This window comes from Ranitomeya variabilis, chromosome 4 (assembly GCF_051348905.1).
Source record: "Ranitomeya variabilis isolate aRanVar5 chromosome 4, aRanVar5.hap1, whole genome shotgun sequence".
Taxonomy (NCBI): domain Eukaryota; kingdom Metazoa; phylum Chordata; class Amphibia; order Anura; family Dendrobatidae; genus Ranitomeya; species Ranitomeya variabilis.
Genome location: NC_135235.1, coordinates 689,696,606 through 689,716,970, shown reverse-complemented (window position 1 = coordinate 689,716,970; position 20,365 = coordinate 689,696,606). Strand labels below are relative to the sequence as shown.

The window sequence follows — 20,365 nt, the reverse complement described above, 5'->3', positions numbered from 1 at the left end:
AGAAGGAGACCGGGTGGGTGGAGAAATGCCCGGAGCGGGCACGCAGAGTGTAAGTTGTGCAGAAACAGTTCCTACAGACATCACAGTGCACACAACACATAAAAAACAGATCATCATACATCACAGTACACATAAAACATATGCCTACAGCCAACATTATTTTTTTCTTCTAGTCTGCTGCCCCCAATGTCCAGCATCTCTGCCCCAGTGTGTCCAGCATCTCTGCACCATCTGTGTCCAGCATCTCTGCCCCAGTGTGTCCAGCATCTCTGCCCCAGTGTGTCCAGCATCTCTGCCCCAGTGTGTCCAGCATCTCTGCCCCCAGTGAGTCCGGCATCTCTGCCCCCAGTGTGTCCGGCATCTCTGCCCCCAGTGTGTCCGGCATCTCTGCCCCCAGTGTGTCCGGCATCTCTGCCCCCAGTGTGTCCGGCATCTCTGCCCCCAGTGTGTCCGGCATCTCTGCCCCCAGTGTCCAGCATCTCTGCCCCCAGTGTCCAGCATTTCTGCCTCTTCTGTGTCCAGCATCTCTGCCCCCATGTGTAAAGCATCTCTGCCCCAGTGTGTCCAGCATCTCTGCCCCAGTGTGTCCAGCATCTCTGCCCCCAGTGTCCAGCATCTCTGCCCCAGTGTGTCCAGCATCTCTGCCCCCAGTGTGTCCAGCATCTCTGCCCCAGTGTGTCCAGCATCTCTGCCCCCAGTGTCCAGCATCTCTGCCCCAGTGTGTCCAGCATCTCTGCCCCCAGTGTGTCCAGCATCTCTGCCCCAGTGTGTCCAGCATCTCTGCCCCAGTGTGTCCAGCATCTCTGCCCCAGTGTGTCCAGCATCTCTGCCCCAGTGTGTCCAGCATCTCTGCCCCAGTGTGTCCAGCATCTCTGCCCCAGTGTGTCCAGCATCTCTGCCCCAGTGTGTCCAGCATCTCTGCCCCCAGTGTCCAGCATCTCTGCCCCAGTGTGTCCAGCATCTCTGCCCCAGTGTGTCCAGCATCTCTGCCCCCAATGTCCAGCATCTCTGCCCCAGTGTGTCCAGCATCTCTGCCCCAGTGTGTCCAGCATCTCTGCCCCAGTGTGTCCAGCATCTCTGCCCCAGTGTGTCCAGCATCTCTGCCCCAGTGTGTCCAGCATCTCTGCCCCCAGTGTCCAGCATCTCTGCCCCAGTGTGTCCAGCATCTCTGCCCCAGTGTGTCCAGCATCTCTGCCCCAGTGTGTCCAGCATCTCTGCCCCAGTGTGTCCAGCATCTCTGCCCCAGTGTGTCCAGCATCTCTGCCCCAGTGTGTCCAGCATCTCTGCCCCAGTGTGTCCAGCATCTCTGCCCCAGTGTGTCCAGCATTTCTGCCCCATCTGTGTCCAGCATTTCTGCCCCCATGTGTCCAGCATTCTGCCCCGGGGCCCCCTGCAATCTCTGCTCTCCAAACAAAACACAAGTTCTTACCTGGCCACGCTCCTGCGGCGGGCAAAGCTCGCTCCCTCCACGCAGGTGAACAGCGCACTTGACTCGTCAGCTGCCAGCCTCCGATTGGCTGGCAGCTGTTAACTATTGACGTGCAGGCGCGGGCCCGCACGTCAATAGCATGCCGCAGCGCCTGTAGGGGGGCCGGTGAGCAGATGAGACAGGGCCCTGACACCAGCAGAGGAGCTGAATACTTGTCAGCACAGCAGAGTCTTGCATACACTGAGGCCCCTGATCATGTGACCCCTGACTCCTCCCTCCTGTGACCTCATCACAGGTCCTGTGCGCACAGAACAGCCATATATTTGGTGTGCAGCTCTGCAGCTGGAGGTAAGTGATGGAGGTTCCCCATTACTGGGCCGGGGGGGAGGGGACACTTTTGGGGTCCCTGTGTGGTGTGAACAGTGAGGTAACAGCTGTGGACAGAATGCGGCTTCGCTGGTTCCACATTAGCCCCAGTCAGACACCTGCAGGATGAGAGGACAGAAGCCCAGAGAAGTTCTCCCACAATGCGATGATTCCTCTCCCGGCTCCAGCACAATAATGTAGATACTAGTGATGAGGGAGCCGCTCTCCACTACTCGATCCGGCATCGGGGGCTCGGACAAGCTTGTTACTGGGGTATCGCAGGTGATGGAGCGCCGTGCTCGAGTTCCCAGCCAATAAACATGCAGGGATTGCCCGCCATACACGGTGATGCTGCAGCCATGTTGGCCCCTGGTATTACTGTGACTGTCCGGCCGCATCACGTTATCGGGTTTATAGAAGACCCAGTGACGCGATGCTCGGCACACCGTCCTCAGGAAGCCGCTCAGGGAGAGCTGTTATAGGAGGGAGCGCTTAGATTATTGTCCGCCCCCCTAAGTATTATAAAGTTGTATTCTTTAGTGTCTGTCATGTGCTTGTAATGCCGCAAAATAGAATAAAAACACTTTGAAAAAAAAATTGAAAAGAAAAATCAGATGTAAAAAAAAGAAGTTTGCATAAAAAAAATTAGAGACATTCACTACACTTAATGCCTTCCCTACAAATTTACCCGGCGCTAAGCATTACTTTTTTGCAAAACAAAAATGGACTTCACCAACAAAACATACGCTCCTCTAATGCACTACCTAAGGGTATGTGCACACGTTGCAGATTTCCTGCGGATCCGCAACGTTTTTTTTCCGTGTAGAAACGCTACAGATCCGCAAGTGATTTACAGTACAATGTAAATTAATTGAAAAAAAAATGCTGCGCTAATGGTGCTGCACGGAAAACGCAGCAGATTCAAAAAAAGGACCATGTCAATTCTTTTTTCGGATCTGCTGCGTTTCTGCACCCATTCCATAATAGAAATCTACAAGGGTTAAAAAAGGAAAATATCCGCAAAAGAAAATGCGCAAAACCCGCACAGATTATGACCTGCGTTTTCTGCCAAGAAATGTAGAATCTGCACAGAAAATTCCAGTCAACGTGTGCATATAACCATAAAATTTACTTGATGCAAATACAGTGGGTACGGAAAGTATTCAGACCCCTTTACATTTTTCACTTTGTTTCATTGCAGCCATTTGATAAATTCAAAAAAATAATTTTTTTCTCATTAACGTACACTCTGCACCCATTCTTGACTGAAAAAAACAGAAATGTAGAAATTTTTGCAAATGTATTTAAAAAGAAAAACTGAAAATATCACATGGTCATAAGTATTCAGACCCTTTGCTTAGACACTGTTAGGGCTAGCGGAACGCACCCAATAATTATAGAAAAGGAATAAGGTGTGTTCGCAGCCCGGGGTCCACCGTGCAGAGATGGAACCTGCTGCTAAGCAATGACGAACTATATGGCGGTACAATGAGGATACACACATGGGTTAGCTTCACCCTGTGTGAAAGAAGCGAACCCTGTTGTGTCACAGGGCCGCAGATAACGGAAATAATAATAAAGTAGCACGATAGTGCATGCGGTGCCGCACTGGCGGACGCCACTAACCACCCAGACTTGGGTTAGGAAAGCGCAGAGACGGCGCCGCACTGGCGGTCACAGAAATAGATGCTGTTTCAGTACTTGTGCCGGTAACAAGTCGGGCACTAGATTACAATCATCCTCCTTATGGGAGCATTCAAACACAAGGGATGTTTAAAGAGCGACTTTCACTCACAACACACACAAGTGTATACTAGCGCATAGCCGTGCGGCCATGCAAACCTTTTATAGCTGCAGCAAGTTCAGGACCTTCCTAGAGGACCAATGAGAACTGCTACAGTAACTGAGCAACTTCAGGACCTTCCTAGAGGACCAATAGGAGCTGCTGCAGTACCTGAGCATGTGACCCCAGACCTCCACTGAGAGGTCTTCCTTTGGGCATGCTCAGAAGGGGAAAAGCAGGACTTAGTCCCGGAGACGTCTGCTCGCCGCTGATCAGTACAGGCTACAATGGAAGAACCTGGAAAGGTAGCAGTAACCCTTTGCACAGAATCAGACTGAGCACGACGCTGGGACCAATGTCTCTGCGGAGCAGGCTCCACTGTGGCTGATGCAGAATGAGAGACCGCAGCAGACATGGTTCGAGATTCCCCCTGTTCAGCGGTGGGAACTCGACTCCTAACAGACTCTGAGGTCATGTGTACACACTGTGGATTTTGCTGCGTATCCGCAGCAGATTGGCCGCTGCAGATTCGCAGCAGTTTTCCATGCGTTTACAGTTCCATGTACACCTATGGAAAACAAAATCCGCAGTGCACATGCTGTGGAAAAAAAGCATGGAAATGTAGCGTTGTTTATTTCGCAGCATGTCAATTCTTTGTGCGGATTCCACAGCGGTTTACACCTGCTCAATAATAGGAATCCGCAGGTGTAAAACCGCAGGTGAAATCCACACAAAAAACACAAAAAATATGCGGAAAATCCGCAGTGCGCATTACCTGCAGATTCACCAAAATCAGTCTGGAAAAATCAGCAGAGTAATCTGCAGAGTGTGCACATAGCCTTATATTTAATAATAATACAGCTGAAACCGCGCTCGAGGGATTTGCTGAAACAGCCGTGCATATAAAGGAAAGTTACAAAGGAATAAACCTGCTGTGATCTCACAAACACATCAACCAAATCCATGTGCTGCGCACTGATCCAGGGAAATAAATAGTGGTATAGTAATATAGTAAACTCAAATGGGTTAATGATAGACGTATTTAATAGATCCTGCAAGCCGCATAAAAAGTCAACTTATGAAATGCACCTGAGCCTGTACAGCACATGGAAGCAAACCATACTAGACATCTAGGACACAAATACTAGTGCACCAGGCAAGGACTCACCAAGGTTCGGGTATAACGGTAAATGATGCAGCAGTGTCCGTCCGGTTCTGCGGTGGACCGCCCGGTGTGTAGGTAGTGAACGAAGAAGCAAGTAGGCAGGAAGAATCAACTGCAGCTCAGCGGCACTATGGGAAGGCTGCGCAGAGCCAGGGAAAGCCCCGGCCGGTGGCGTCCCTTGATACGAGCGGGAAAGAAGGATGGCGGCAAGGTGCCTAGCATGTGACGTCACAGGAGCTACGGGGCGGCACAGAGACCAAAAAGAATACCGACGCATTTCGAAGGAGTTGTGTCCTTCTTCATCAGGGTTACCGGTCTCTCAGTGCGCTCAGCTATATAAGCTCATTTATTGATCACGTGTTGTTCATCTGGGATGGTTCTAGAAATGATTTGGATGTATTAATTTCCAGTCTAAATAATAACAGTTTTGGATTAGAATTTACACCAACAATCAGTACCACAAGCATTAACTTTTTGGACCTCAACATATACATAGAAGATTGTCAGTTATTCACTGAGGCCAGTCTCACACGTCCAGATAATTCTGGTACCGGAAAAATCGGTACCAGAGTTATCCGTGTCCGTGTGCTCACGTGGCACACGTGCGGCAGCCGTGTGCCGACTGAGTACCAAACGGACCGTGCAGGAGACAGCGCTACAGTAAGCGCTGTCCCCTGCTTTGGGTGCTGAAGCTGGAATTCATTCCTTCTTCCCAGCAGGAGAGAAAGAATGAAAAATCATTGTTTTTTTATTTTTTTTGTGGTTAAAATAAAGTTCCCGGTAACCTCCCCCCTCCCACCCCCTGTGCGCCCGCCCGCTGGAAATAAAATACTCACCCAGCTCCATCGATGCTTCCTCTCAGCATCGCAGCTTGTCCTGTATGAGCGGTCACGTGGTGCCGCTCATTACAGTAATGAATATGCGGCTGTAATTTGCCGGCTGTACCTAGGTTTGTATTCAGGAAAGTCAAATCTCTTGGCAGCATTATAGCCTCCACTATAAAATTGGTGTCACGGAGTGACTGACCCGGTATAAAACGACCCAACCGTAGGTCTGTCACGAACAGCACAACACACAAGGGAACACCGGGGACACAATTACAACGGTGGGCCCTGTCGGTAGGGACTGGGGAAATGGGCACCTCCTGCACTGGCCTGCAGATGTGCCCTGATCTTGCTACCGTCCCTATATGGGTTCTTTCAACCCGTCGCCGACCAGGATACCTAGTCCCTCACTTGCCCTGCACCTATCCCTAAGTAGGGAACTGGCAGGTGAGAGCACTGGTCCCACCGCTGCACTAATACAACGCGGGGTAAGGAAATACAGACAAGGTATAGGAAAACAACACTTAGCTTAATGCTGCAAGGCACAGAACAGCAGGAAGAAACACCAGATTCACTGGACTCAGCAGTAGAACAACAGTTCCCAGCAAGCTCCTACTCCCAGCTTGGTCGCTGAAGAATGAACTAACACCGACTGTCATCTGATGAACCAGGTGACCTCTTAAAGGATGGAGGGAGTGCTCACCACAAACATCAGCTGACCCAGCAGCAATGCAATAACCCCAGCAGCCACCGGGGGGAAAACTGGATTAACCCCCGATGACCAGAAAGGAAAAAAGGTCTTAAACTGAGGCAAACCAGATCTGACACAAATCCAAAATTGGATCGTGACAATCGGCTTCTAACCAGAAGCACCGAGTCGGTACCCCTAGTGATACCAGGTCAGGGTTCACACCTTGTGGCTATTGTTTTGGATGTAGAAATACATCTTTAAAAAAACATGTCGATTTACATTCACTGACTCTGAAGCCACGAACGAATTCAGTACTAAGGATGATATCACATGTTCCACTACAAAAGTCATTTATTTAATCGAATGTCCATGTAAAAAATTGTATGTAGGCCGCACTAAGAGGCCATTCATGGTACGAGTTAAGGAATACTTCACTAACATCCAGAAAGGCTTTATGGGTCATCCACTCTCACATCACTTCAGTGAGAAACACAGCAAATCAACTAAGGATGCTCACTTTTTGGGCATCCAAAGAATTAAACAAAATTTAAGAGGGGGCAATCTGATACAGGTTATGTCCAGGGCTGAATCTAAATGGATATTTTCCCTTGACAGCCTAAAGGCCTTAATCAAGGGTTAGAACTATATGCCTTCTAGCTAGGCACGTAGTCATATGCCACTTTTAGTACCCGTGTCCAACTTTCTGTGCTTTTTCCCTTCCCTCGTTTCGTGTACCCATCCCTGCCCCCCTTGTGACCTTTATGGCTACCAGGGAGGGCCTGCTTATCACTTTATATAGTTTTTATCGTCTATGTTATCACCACTTTGGCCATTTGGTTTTATCCAATTTTACTCTGTACATTCTTTGTCCCCTTCCTGTGTCGTGTACAGACCCTCCACGTAGGCCCTGCCATTGTGCCATCCCTACATGCCATGCATGTATATGTCTTTTATCTCAATGGTGTGGGCTTTACTACTATTCTTATTTCCCTTGTTTTTAATTTTCTATGTAGTATATACTTTAAGTCATATATTTATTTTAACTAGTTAATCATTAAAGGTTATTTTTAGTATTAATGTTTAGCACTTTTGTTTTGTATTCATAACTTTAACGAGCAGCACATATATATGATATGCCACATGATATTTCCTTGCAATTCCTGCGTTATTTTGCCATGTCCTTGCATCTAATACATTTCTTTCCACATTACTATTGGTGTGGCAAGATCTACATTCCCATTTTTGTTATTTTTTCAAATGTCTGGGTTCACCTGTTTAAGGGCCCTTATAGAGCCCATGATTAATATATCAGCCATTATAGTAATGAGGCAAGCGGGCAGGCTGTTTCAGTTTATTTTGATTGACAGGCCATGAGCTTAAATAGCTTGGCGCACTGAGAGACTGGTAACCCTGATGAAGAAGGACGCAACTCCTTCGAAAAGCGTCGGTATTCTTTTTGGTCTCTGTGCCGCCCCGTAGCTCCTGTGACATCACACGCTAGACACCTTGCCGACCATCCTTCTTTCCCGCTCATATCCAGGGACGCCACTGGCCGGGGCTTTCCCTGGCTCTGCACAGCCTTCCCATAGTGCCGCTGTGCTGCGTTTGATTCTTCCTGCCTACTTGCTTCTTAGTTCACTACCTACATGCCGGGCGCTCCACCGCAGAACCGGATGGACACTGCTGCATCATTTACTGTTATACCCGGACCTCTGTTAGTCCTTGCCTGGTGCACTAGTATTTGTGTCCTAGATGTCTAGTATGGTTTGCTTCCATGTGCTGTACAGGCTCAGGTGCATTTCATAAGTTGACTTTTTTATGCAGCTTGCAGGATCTATTAAATACGTCTATCATTAACCCATTTGGGTTTACTATATTACTATACCACTATTTATTTCCCTGGATTAATGCGCAGCACATGGATTTGTTTGATGTGTTTGTGAGATCACAGCAGGTTTATTCCTTTGTAACTTTCCTTTATATGAATGGCTGTTTGAGCAATAATCCCTCTAGCGCGGTTTCAGCTGTATTATTATTGGTAGTTTATCTGACAGTGGTGGCACCTACCTGTCTTGATTCCTGCAGCTGAGGGCTATTTCTGGGAGTTAGTGCTTGTGTGTCTTCTTATACTACAGCCTTATATTTAAGTCACATGCTGTTCATTTCCTTGTGATCCTCCACCATGAAGTAACCCCCATGCAAGGGAAAGCGCTTAAGGCCAGGGACCACGTGTTGGTCCAAGATAAATGTCCTTGAGGCAAATTGGAGTATTGGTGGGAAAAGATCCCGTATAGGGTGAAATGCAGAATCGGATCTGAAGGTCCCATCTATGAGTTCCAACATGATGGGAAAGAAGACGCTCCCACTTGAGTAGTTCATCGGAACATCTTACGTCCTTGCTTGTCAGGAGACCCTGACCAAATAGAGAGAACACAAGTTGTCCCTGAAATGCGCCCCTCCACAGCTCTCGACAATGATGAGGAAAACTTGTCTGACCCCCTGCCCATCTTTCCAGAAGAGGAACAGGAACTTGAAACTACTAAAGTGGCTGCTCCCTTGAACCTGGGTGCGTCCAGGTCCTCGCCCGCACTCTCAACCTGACTCCACTACTCAACCTGACTTACGCTGCACAGAACGGACAACAGCAGGAATACCACCCAACCGATATGAACAAAACCAATTTGGCAGCGAATCATCCAGGAGATGGGAGAATGTCAATGTTTACTACAACAACCCTCACCCATGGATTGGCGAGCAAAGGAAGAGGGGGAGTGTAAGAAGAGGGACCGTGCCACAGGTACCTTTTTTGTGCCGGGTCCGGAACTGTTGGGGCTGTCTCCTCTGTTGTCCGGGGGAAAGCTTAAGAGACTGGACCAATCATTGCAGGTGGATAGATCCACAGGGGGTGTGGATAAGTGCTTAGAGACTCAGGACACGCGGATGTGGGCAGACTTGTCGGGAAGAGACAGGGGGACGTGAGTGTTCCGGCCTTTGAGCATCAGTATAGCGCAGGCCCACGCTTGAGCTTCGCCACCAATGCTGACAGCGATTGTGAAGGGGGACGTGCAGTGTAACTGTTGGTGACACCAAAGAGCTGTGTTGCACATTCTGGGCTAGTGAGTACTACGCTTGTGCTGACAGAGAGAGACTGGGTGCAGGACTATCATCTGCGTCCCGATTCTTCAGTGTGTGTCTGCTAGATCCCTTCGGGCTCAGACGTTGCTGTGGTCCACGCTCCTCCAGCCACATCAGTACATGGACTAGGGGCTCAGCGGAAGTTACTGGAGACCAACCGCTGCCACCAGAAGACAGATCATCGTTACTTCTAGGACCATATTGGACAAGCGCCGCGTCAGCCGTTGTTGGCGCCATCACCTGTTCTGGGATGACCACATCTTGATAAACATGTGACAGGATAAGTTAACTCCCAAAGAACTGTTAATTCCCTTTTCCACTGTTTCTTAACCCCTGCATCTTATCCAAATTGTTGAACTGCCTACCCAACCCCCAAGCTAATCTTTAACCTTCCTGTATGGAGTATCCCTGTGTTAAGTAAAATTGTTAACCCTTGCCCTGTCTCCTGTTGTGAATTCTGTTTTTGGGCTCCCTCTGGTGGCTACTGGTGGTACTGGTTGACTTTGGTCTTGTGTTTCCAGTGCACCTGTTTTCATCAGGAAATTGGGAGTTTCCTATTTAGTCTGGCTTCTCAGTCACTCTAGTGCCGGCAATCAATGTTACCAGAGCATCTCTGTTGCTTACTACCTGCTCCAAGTCTGCAATTCAGCTAAGTTGAATCTTTGGCTTTTTTTTGTGTTTGTTTTGTCCAGCATGCATTTATATTTCTTGTGCTGCTGGAAGCTCTAGTGATCTGAAATTACTACTCCGGTGTCATGAGTTGATAACGGAGTTAAGGTAGTTTCAGGATGGCTGCTTAGGGTTTTGAGGTAACCGCGAAGTCCTCTTTTGTATTTTCATCTTTCTAGTCAGAGGGCCTCACTTTGCTGAAACTATATTCATACTGCGTTTGTGTTTTCCTCTTACCTAACCGTTATTACATGTGGGGGGCTACTATAACTTTTGGGGTTTCCCTGGAGGCAAGCCAGGTCTGTGTATTCCTCTTCTAGGGGTAGTTAGCTCTCCGGCTGGCGCGAGGTGTCTAGAGATCAACGTAGGCACACCCCCTGGCTATTTCTATTTGCGTGTTAGGTTCAGCATCGCGGTTACCTGAGTTACCATCTTCCTAGAGCTAGTCCGTTTTTGCCCATGTCCCTGCCATTGGGAATCATGACAGTCTCCTGTCCGTCACTGCATCCCGCAGCATGCTCACAGTTCCACAAGGTCAACAATCACTGCAGCCCTCCACCAGTCGGGCCTTTATGGCAGAGTGGCCTGACAGATGCCTCTCCTCAGTGCAAGACATATGCAAGCCAGCATACAGTTTGCTAAAAAACACATGAAGGATTTCCAGACTATGAGAAATACGATTCTCTGTTCTGATGAGATGAAGATATATCATTTTGGTGATAATTCTAAGTGGTATGAGTGGAGAAAACCAGCCACTGCTCATCACCTGCCCAATACAATCCCAACAGTGAAACGTGGTGGCAGAATCATGCTATGGGGGTATTTTTCAGCTGCAGGAACAGGACTACTGGTTGCAGTTGAAGGAAGCATGAATGAGACCAAGTTCAGAGATATCCTGGATGAAAAACTCTTCCAGAGTGCTCTGGATCTCAGACTTGGCCGAAGGTTCACCTTCCAACAAGACAATGACCCGAAGCACACAGCTAAAATAACAAAGGATTGGCTTCAGAACAACTCTTTGACCATTCTTGACTGGCCCAGACAGAGCCCTGACGTAAACCCAATTGAGCATTTCTAGAGAGACCTGATAATTGATGTCCACCAACGTTCACCATCCAACCTGACGGAACTGGAGAGGATCTACAAGGAAGAATTGCCAAAGATCCCCAAATCCAGGTGTGAAAAACTTGTTGCATCATTCCCAAGAAAACTCATGGCTGTACTAGCTCAAAAGGTGCTTCTACTCAAATCTGAGCAAAGGGTCTAAATACTTATGACCTTGTGATATTTCAGTTTTTCTTTTTTTAATAAATTTGCAAAACTTTCTACATTTCTGTTTTTTTTTCAGTCAAGATGGGGTGCAGAGTGTACATTAATGAGAAAAAGATGACATTTTTCTGGATATACCAAACGGCTGCAATGAAACAAGAGTGAAAATTTAATGGCGTCTGAATACTTTCCTTACCCACTGTAATTCTTTTTTGTACAAAAGAAAAAGGAACGTCACTTACAAAGTAACATACGCTCCCTTAATGCACTAGAAATTACCTGGTCATAGCAATTTTTTTTTAATGCAAAAGAAAGACCCTACCTATACAGCTACTCTGTACAATATTTTTTCTTCTCTAAAACAAAATCGGATGTCACCAAATGCTGTGATGCCCGCTACACTAACATGCAACCTATAAAACTACTGTGTATGATTTTTTTCTCTTAAAATCAGATGTCAACAAACACTGTGACACCCACTACACTAATGTGCTACCTCGTTAATTATGAAACTACTCTGTACAATTTTTTCTTCTCTAAAACAAGATTGGACGTCACCAAACACTGTGACTTCGGCTACATTAACACCCTACTCTTCTACCTATGAAACTACACTGTACTAATTACTATTATGGTTTTTTTTCTAAAAAAAAACAATCGGAAGTCGCTTACTGTCATGGTTCCCAATGGCAGGGACTCAGGCAAAAACGGACTAGCTCTAGGAATGATGGAATCTCAGATGATCGCGACGCTGAACCTAACACGCAACTAATAGTAGCCAGGGGGTGTGCCTACGATTATCCCTAGACACCTCGCACCAGCCGGAGATCTAGTTACCCCTAGTAGAGGAATACACAGACCTGGCTTGCCTCCAGGGAAACCCCAAAAGTGATAGTAGCCCCCCACATATAATAACGGTTAGGTAAGAGGAAAACACGTACACAGTATGAATATAGATTCAGCAAAGAGAGGCCCTCTGACTAGATAGCAGAAAATACAAAAGAGGACTTTGCGGTCACCTCAAAACCCTAAACAGCCATCCTGAAATTACTTTAACTCCGTTATCAACTCATGACACCGGAGTAGTAATTTCAGATCACTAGAGCTTCCAGCAGCAAGAGAAATATAAATGCATGCTGGACAAACAAACACAAAAAATGCCAAAGATCCAACTTAGCTGAATTGCAGACTTGGAGCAGGTAGCAAGCAACAGAGGTGCTCTGGTAACATTGATTGCCGGCACTAGAATGACTGAGAAGCCAAACTACATAGGAAACTCCCAGTTTCCTGATGGGAACAGGTGCAAGACAAAAGTCAGCCAGTACCACCAGTAACCACCAGAGGGAGCCCAAAAACAGAGTTCACAACAGTACCCCCCCCCCTTAAGGAGGGGGCACCGAACCCTCATGAGAACCACCAGGGCGATCTGGATGCGCCCTATGAAAGGCGCGAACGAAATCAGAGGCATGAACATCGGAGGCAGTCACCCAAGAATTATCCTCCTGACCGTATCCCTTCCATTTAACCAAATATTGAAGTCTCCGTCTGGAAACGCGAGAGTCCAAAATCTTCTCCACTACATACTCCAATTCACCCTCCACCAGCACAGGAGCAGGAGGCTCAACAGAAGGAACAACCGGTACCTCGTACCTCCGCAACAACGACCGATGGAAGACATTATGAATGGTGAAAGATGCTGGTAGGTCCAAACGAAAAGATACAGGATTAAGAATCTCCAAAATCTTATAAGGACCTATGAACCGAGGTTTAAACTTAGGAGAAGAGTCCTTCATAGGGACAAAACGAGAAGATAACCACACCAAGTCCCCAACGCGGAGATGATGACCCACACGACGATGACGATTAGCAAACTGCTGAGTCTTCTCCTGAGACAACTTCAAATTGTCCACCACATGACTCCAAATCCGGTGCAGTCTATCCACCACCGTGTCCACTCCAGGGCAATCCGAAGATTCCACCTGGCCAGATGAAAAACGAGGGTGAAACCCTGAATTGCAAAAGAAAGGAGAAACCAGAGTGGCAGAACTGGCCCGATTATTGAGGGCAAACTCTGCCAACGGCAAAAAGGCGACCCAATCATCCTGATCAGCAGACACAAAACACCTCAAATAAGTCTCCAAGGTCTGATTAGTTCGCTCCGTCTGGCCATTAGTCTGAGGATGGAATGCAGACGAAAAAGACAAATCAATGCCCATCCTGGCACAGAACGCTCGCCAGAACCTAGACACAAATTGAGACCCCCTGTCAGAAACGATGTTTTCTGGGATACCATGTAAACGAACCACATTCTGAAAAAATAAAGGAACCAACTCAGATGAAGAAGGCAATTTGGGCAAGGGTACCAAATGAACCATCTTAGAAAAACGGTAACACACCACCCAAATGACGGACATTTTCTGAGAAACCGGGAGGTCCGAGATAAAGTCCATAGAGATGTGCGTCCACGGCCTCTTCGGAATAGGCAAGGACAACAACAATCCACTAGCCCGAGAACAGCAAGGCTTGGCCCGAGCACAAACATCACAAAACTGTACAAAGGCACGCACATCCCGAGACAGGGAAGGCCACCAGAAGGACCTGGCCACCAAATCTCTGGTACCAAAAATTCCAGGGTGACCTGCCAACACAGAAGAATGAACCTCCGAGATGACTCTACTGGTCCATTCATCTGGAACAAACAGTCTCCCAGGCGGACAACGATCAGGCCTATCAGTCTGAAACTCCTGCAAAGCACGTCGCAAGTCTGGGGAGACAGCAGACAAAATCACCCCATCCTTAAGGATACCCGTAGGCTCAGAATCACCAGAGGAGTCAGGCTCAAAACTCCTAGAAAGGGCATCTGCCTTCACATTTTTTGAACCCGGCAAGTATGAAACCACAAAATTAAACCGGGAGAAAAACAACGACCAGCGCGCCTGTCTAGGATTCAGACGCCTGGCAGACTCAAGGTAAATCAGATTCTTGTGACCAGTCAAGACCACCACCTGATGTCTAGCACCCTCAAGCCAATGACGCCACTCCTCAAATGCCCACTTCATAGCCAAGAGCTCCCGATTACCGACATCATAATTTCGCTCGGCGGGCGAAAACTTTCGAGAGAAGAATGCACATGGTCTCATCACTGAGCAATCGGGACTTCTCTGCGACAAAACCGCCCCCGCTCCAATCTCGGAAGCATCAACCTCGACCTGAAAAGGGAGCGAAACATCAGGCTGGCGCAACACAGGGGCGGAAGAAAAGCGGCGCTTAAGCTCCCGAAAGGCCTCCACAGCCGCAGAGGACCAATTGGCAACATCAGCACCCTTCTTAGTCAAATCAGTCAGAGGTTTAGCAACACTTGAAAACCCAGTTATAAATCGACGATAGAAATTAGCAAAGCCCAAGAACTTCTGAAGACTCTTCAGGGAAGTAGGCTGCGTCCAATCACAAATAGCCCGAACCTTGACAGGATCCATCTCAACAGAAGAAGGGGAAAAAATATACCCCAAAAAGGAGATCTTCTGAACCCCAAAAATACACTTTGAACCCTTTACAAACAAAGAATTGGCCCGCAAAACCTGAAAAACCTTCCTAACCTGTTGAACATGCGACTCCCAGTCATCCGAAAAAATCAAAATATCATCCAAATACACAATCATAAATTTATCCAGGTATTTACGGAAAATATCGTGCATAAAGGACTGAAAGACTGAAGGAGCATTAGAAAGACCAAAAGGCATTACCAAATACTCAAAATGGCCCTCGGGCGTATTAAATGCAGTTTTCCACTCATCTCCCTGCTTAATCCGCACCAAATTATACGCACCCCGAAGATCAATCTTAGAGAACCACTTTGCCCCTTTAATACGAGCAAATAAATCAGTCAATAGTGGCAAAGGATACTGGTATTTGACTGTAATCTTATTTAACAGGCGATAATCAATACAGGGCCTCAGGGAGCCATCTTTTTTACCCACAAAAAAAAAACCTGCTCCTAAAGGGGATGAGGATGGACGGATATGTCCCTTTTCCAAGGACTCCTTAATATACTCTCGCATAGCAGCATGCTCAGGCACAGACAGATTAAACAAACGACCCTTGGGAAACTTGCTGCCCGGAATCAAGTCTATAGCACAATCACAATCCCTGTGAGGGGGGAGAGAACTAAGTTTGGGCTCCTCAAAAACATCACAATAGTCAGACAAAAATGCCGGAATTTCAGAGGGAGTAGATGAAGCAATGGAAACCAAAGGTACTTCCCCATGAGCCCCCTGACATCCCCAGCTTAACACAGACATTGTTTTCCAGTCAAGGACTGGATTATGAGTTTGCAACCATGGCAATCCAAGCACTAAGACATCATGCAAGTTATGCAACACAAGGAAGCGAATCACCTCCCGATGGTCAGGAGTCATACACATAGTCACTTGTGTCCAGTATTGTGGTTTATTCCTAGCCAATGGTGTGGAGTCGATACCCTTCAGAGGGATAGGAACTTCCAAAGGCTCTAGGCTAAACCCACAGCGTCTGGCAAAGGACAAATCCATAAGACTCAAGGAAGCGCCAGAATCCACATAGGCATCCACAGTAATAGATGATAATGAACAGATCAAAGTTACAGACAAAATAAACTTAGACTGTAAAGTGCCAATTGCAAAAGACTTATCAACCTTTTTTGTGCGTTTAGAGCATGCTGATATAACATGAGCAGAATCACCACAGTAGAAGCACAACCCATTTTTACGCCTATAATTCTGCCGTTCACTTCTGGACAGAATTCTATCACATTGCATAATCTCCGGTGTCTGCTCAGACGACACCGCCAAATGGTGCACAGGTTTGCGCTCCCGTAAACGCCGATCAATCTGAATAGCCATAGTCATGGATTCATTCAGACCTGTGGGCGTAGGAAACCCCACCATGACATCTTTAACGGCGTCAGAGAGACCTTCTCTGAAATTCGCCGCCAGGGCGCACTCATTCCACTGAGTAAGCACAGACCATTTTCGAAATTTTTGACAATATATTTCAGCTTCATCATGCCCTTGAGAGAGGGCTATCAAGGCCTTTTCAGCCTGAATCTCCAAATTAGGTTCCTCATAGAGCAACCCCAGTGCCAGAAAAAACGCATCCACATTGAGCAGCGCAGGATCCCCTGGTGCCAATGCAAATGCCCAATTCTGGGGGTCACCCCGCAACAAGGAAATCACAATTTTAACCTGCTGAGCGGAGTCTCCAGCGGAGCGAGATCTCAGAGAAAGATACAATTTACAATTGTGCTTAAAATTCAAAAAACGAGATCTATCTCCAGAAAAGAACTCAGGTATAGGAATCTTGGGTTCTGACATAGGAGCATGTATAACATAGTCTTGGATATTTTGAACCTTAGAAGCAAGAGCACTCAGGCCTGTAGCTAAACTCTGGATATCCATTTCTCAACAGCTGAGATCTGAGCCATTCAGGGGTTAAGAGGAGAGAAAAAAGCAGCAGATTGCAATTATGGCTAGACAGAACTTCTGAGTAAAAAAAAAAAAAAAAGTGTCAGAAACTTCTTCTTTTCTCTCTTTCTTCAGCCAATACCTTTAATACATTTGTGGCCGGCAATACTGTCATGGTTCCCAATGGCAGGGACTCAGGCAAAAACGGACTAGCTCTAGGAATGATGGAATCTCAGATGATCGCGATGCTGAACCTAACACGCAACTAATAGTAGCCAGGGGGTGTGCCTACGATTATCCCTAGACACCTCGCACCAGCCGGAGATCTAGTTACCCCTAGTAGAGGAATACACAGACCTGGCTTGCCTCCAGGGAAACCCCAAAAGTGATAGTAGCCCCCCACATATAATAACGGTTAGGTAAGAGGAAAACACGTACGCAGTATGAATATAGATTCAGCAAAGAGAGGCCCTCTGACTAGATAGCAGAAAATACAAAAGAGGACTTCGCGGTCACCTCAAAACCCTAAACAGCCATCCTGAAATTACTTTAACTCCGTTATCAACTCATGACACCGGAGTAGTAATTTCAGATCACTAGAGCTTCCAGCAGCAAGAGAAATATAAATGCATGCTGGACAAACAAACACAAAAAATGCCAAAGATCCAACTTAGCTGAATTGCAGACTTGGAGCAGGTAGCAAGCAACAGAGGTGCTCTGGTAACATTGATTGCCGGCACTAGAATGACTGAGAAGCCAGACTACATAGGAAACTCCCAGTTTCCTGATGGGAACAGGTGCAAGACAAAAGTCAGCCAGTACCACCAGTAACCACCAGAGGGAGCCCAAAAACAGAGTTCACAACAGCTTACACTGCGAAGTCTGCTACACTCAGTAACTAATAAAAGTCCCTTGGCGCAGTCTCTGATCAGCAGCGATACTGATCAGAGCGATGCGGATGCGGGAAGAGCACGAATGCTCAGCGGAAGACGCCACGGAAAAACAACAAAAGCACACAAAAGTGCACTAAAAATTCAGTCTGGAGGAGAGAGGGAATGTGGGGACTGGAACTGGGATGATGTGGACTGGGATGGGGGAGTTGCTGGTGCTGCTATGATCACAGATGAGTCACATCAGCTAGCACACAGCACAGCAGTCAGATCGCAGGAGGATCTCACACAGGAAGACGCAGCACCAAGAGACACAGATCGCAGGGGGAATCTCACTGGCCACCAATGAAACAGCATGTGGCTTTTTTTTTTTTTTCAACTTTGACACATTGCTGATGTGGAGGGGTACAGACGTCCCCGGGACAACGTGCAGGGATGGTCTGCTGTCCCATCTTAACCTGGTCAACGCACGATGCTGCGCTGTGCTCAGAAATAGCAGCACCATATATATACTTCGCTTTGCAGGAACCCAGTGCCCGCTTGTTGTGAATTCAGTTCTCAGGCTCCCTCCTGTGGTCATGAGTGGTACTTTGTGAGTTCTGTTCATGGGCTCCCTCTGGTGGCTTTGAGTGTTACGGCTGGTCTGTAGCTGGACCCCAGCTGCCTCGTTTCCTGCTAGGCTTGCTGCCTATTTAACTCCATCTGGACCTTTACTTGTTGCCTGCTGTCGTTGTATTCAGTACTGGTTCAGATCTCTCTGGGACTTCCCTTGTGACCTGTCTCCTCGTGGAGAAGCTAAGTTCATGCTAGTCCATTTTTGCTCATTGCTTTTTGAAAATGTTTCTCAGTATATGATGAGTTCAGTCCAGCTTGCTTATATGCTATTTGATTGCTAGCTGGAAGCTCTGGGGTGCAGAGTTGCGCCCCTCACATCGTGAGTCGGTGTGGGGGTCTTTTTGTATTCTCTGCGTGGATAATTTTTGTAGTATTTTATACTGACCGCACAGATTCCTTGCTATCTTCTGACTATTTAGTTATTAGCGGGCCTCATTTGCTAAAACCTGTTTTCATTTCTATGTTTGTGTTTTCCCCTTAACTCACCGTTATTATTTGTGGGGGGCTGCCTACACTTTGGGGAAAATTTCTCTGAGGCAAGTGAGGCTTTGTTTCCCTCTAGGGGTAGCTAGTTTCTCAGGCTGTGAAGAGGCGTCTAGGCCGAGTCAGGAACGCTCCACGGCTGCCTATAGTGTGTGTTGATAGGATCAGGATTGCGGTCAGTAAAGTTCCCACATTCCCAGAGCTTGTCCTTATTTTTGGTTTACTTATCAGGTCAGTTCATGTGTTCATAACCACCAGGACCATAACACCGCTGAGCAGTATATATTTGGCATATGTTAGGAAGGGGTTCAATTTTTTAAACCTATTAAATGATTAATAAAAATACCAGCCCATAAAAAGCCCCAAAATTGGCTCATTAGATTAGATGCATTAATCCTGGCATTTTGCCTGGCCTTTTCCGGGTGCATGGGCAATCGGGGTAATATTTTGGAGGGTTGATGTCAGCTGTGTAGTTATCAAAAATGGGAACATGTGATTTTTTTTTTAAATTATTTATTTAGTAACCAGTCTGATATGTGTCCAGGCGTCTTCACCATGCTGTTCCCATTCCATTTGAACAGTGACTTCAAACATTTCTGAATTTTCCTGCCCCCCAGCCCTCCTGCTGGGGTCTTCGGGTAAAATGCTTTCCCATTGACTTTCATTATATTCAGTACTCGAGTCCAAGCGTTTAACGTGTTTGATTCGAATAAGAAGCACTCAAGCATTTTAGTTCTCGCTCATCACTAGTGGATACAATTGACAACACTTCAGGGAATTTGGGGGAATATGTGGCAAATACTCGCTGGATCTTCTGCTTTCTGGACCGGCTCCTCCTGTAAATCCTATTAAACAATCCAAGAGAAGATCTTGTCAGAACCGTGATGTGACATTCATCAGCTGTCGGCACAAACAGCGTTTCATGGAGACATCATGAAAATGGAGTTAAAGTGTGAAAATGTATATAAAACCTACAAGCGGAAAAGTGAGCAAAAACCCTGCTGTAGCTAAGTAAATAAAAAGCAAAAAAGTGCATTTAAATAACAGAGTTTTTAGTAATACTTTTTTTAATAAAAAAATCGCATAAAAGGTATCCCACCACGTCAAGGTAACTCTGATCGTGACAGTCCTGCACTTTCTAATATTAAAACCTTACCATGCGTCAATGTTGACCTTGGTGTGAATAAGGGCAGACAAAAGGACTGGGCCCAACCAGTGAAACACCAGACTGGGAAAGCCTAATATACAATTTCCAGTTCAGGAGAGGAGAGACCACGCCCCGGCTTGCAGAGAATGCAATAACACAAAGAAAAAAAAACACAAAAATTGAGCTTGACTTGAGTTAGTACACATGCAGAACTTAAACGCATGTTCACACCGGCCAGAAAACATATAAAACCTACACAAGAAAAAGTGAGCAAAAACCCTGCTGTAACTAAGTAAATAAAAAGCAAAAAGTGCAGTTAAATAACATAGAGTTTTTAGTAATACCGTATTTTTTTTTTTTAGTGAAACAATAGCATAAAAGCCATCCCACCACCACAAGGTAACTCTGATCGGGACAGTCATACACTGGCTTTTATGCTATTGTTTTTTATTTTTTGTTAA

At 46.7% G+C, this 20,365-nt stretch overlaps 1 protein-coding gene across 1 annotated transcript in view; it reads left to right on the top strand.

The window, feature by feature from the left end:
* The first annotated feature begins 1,723 nt into the window (after positions 1-1,723).
* LOC143767634 (uncharacterized) overlaps positions 1,724-20,365 on the top strand; it is a 33,226-nt gene continuing 14,584 nt past the window's right edge. The window contains exon 1 of the mRNA XM_077256075.1: positions 1,724-1,777. The gene's annotated coding sequence lies outside the window, so the exon portion shown is untranslated. The remainder of the gene's footprint in view (positions 1,778-20,365) is intronic.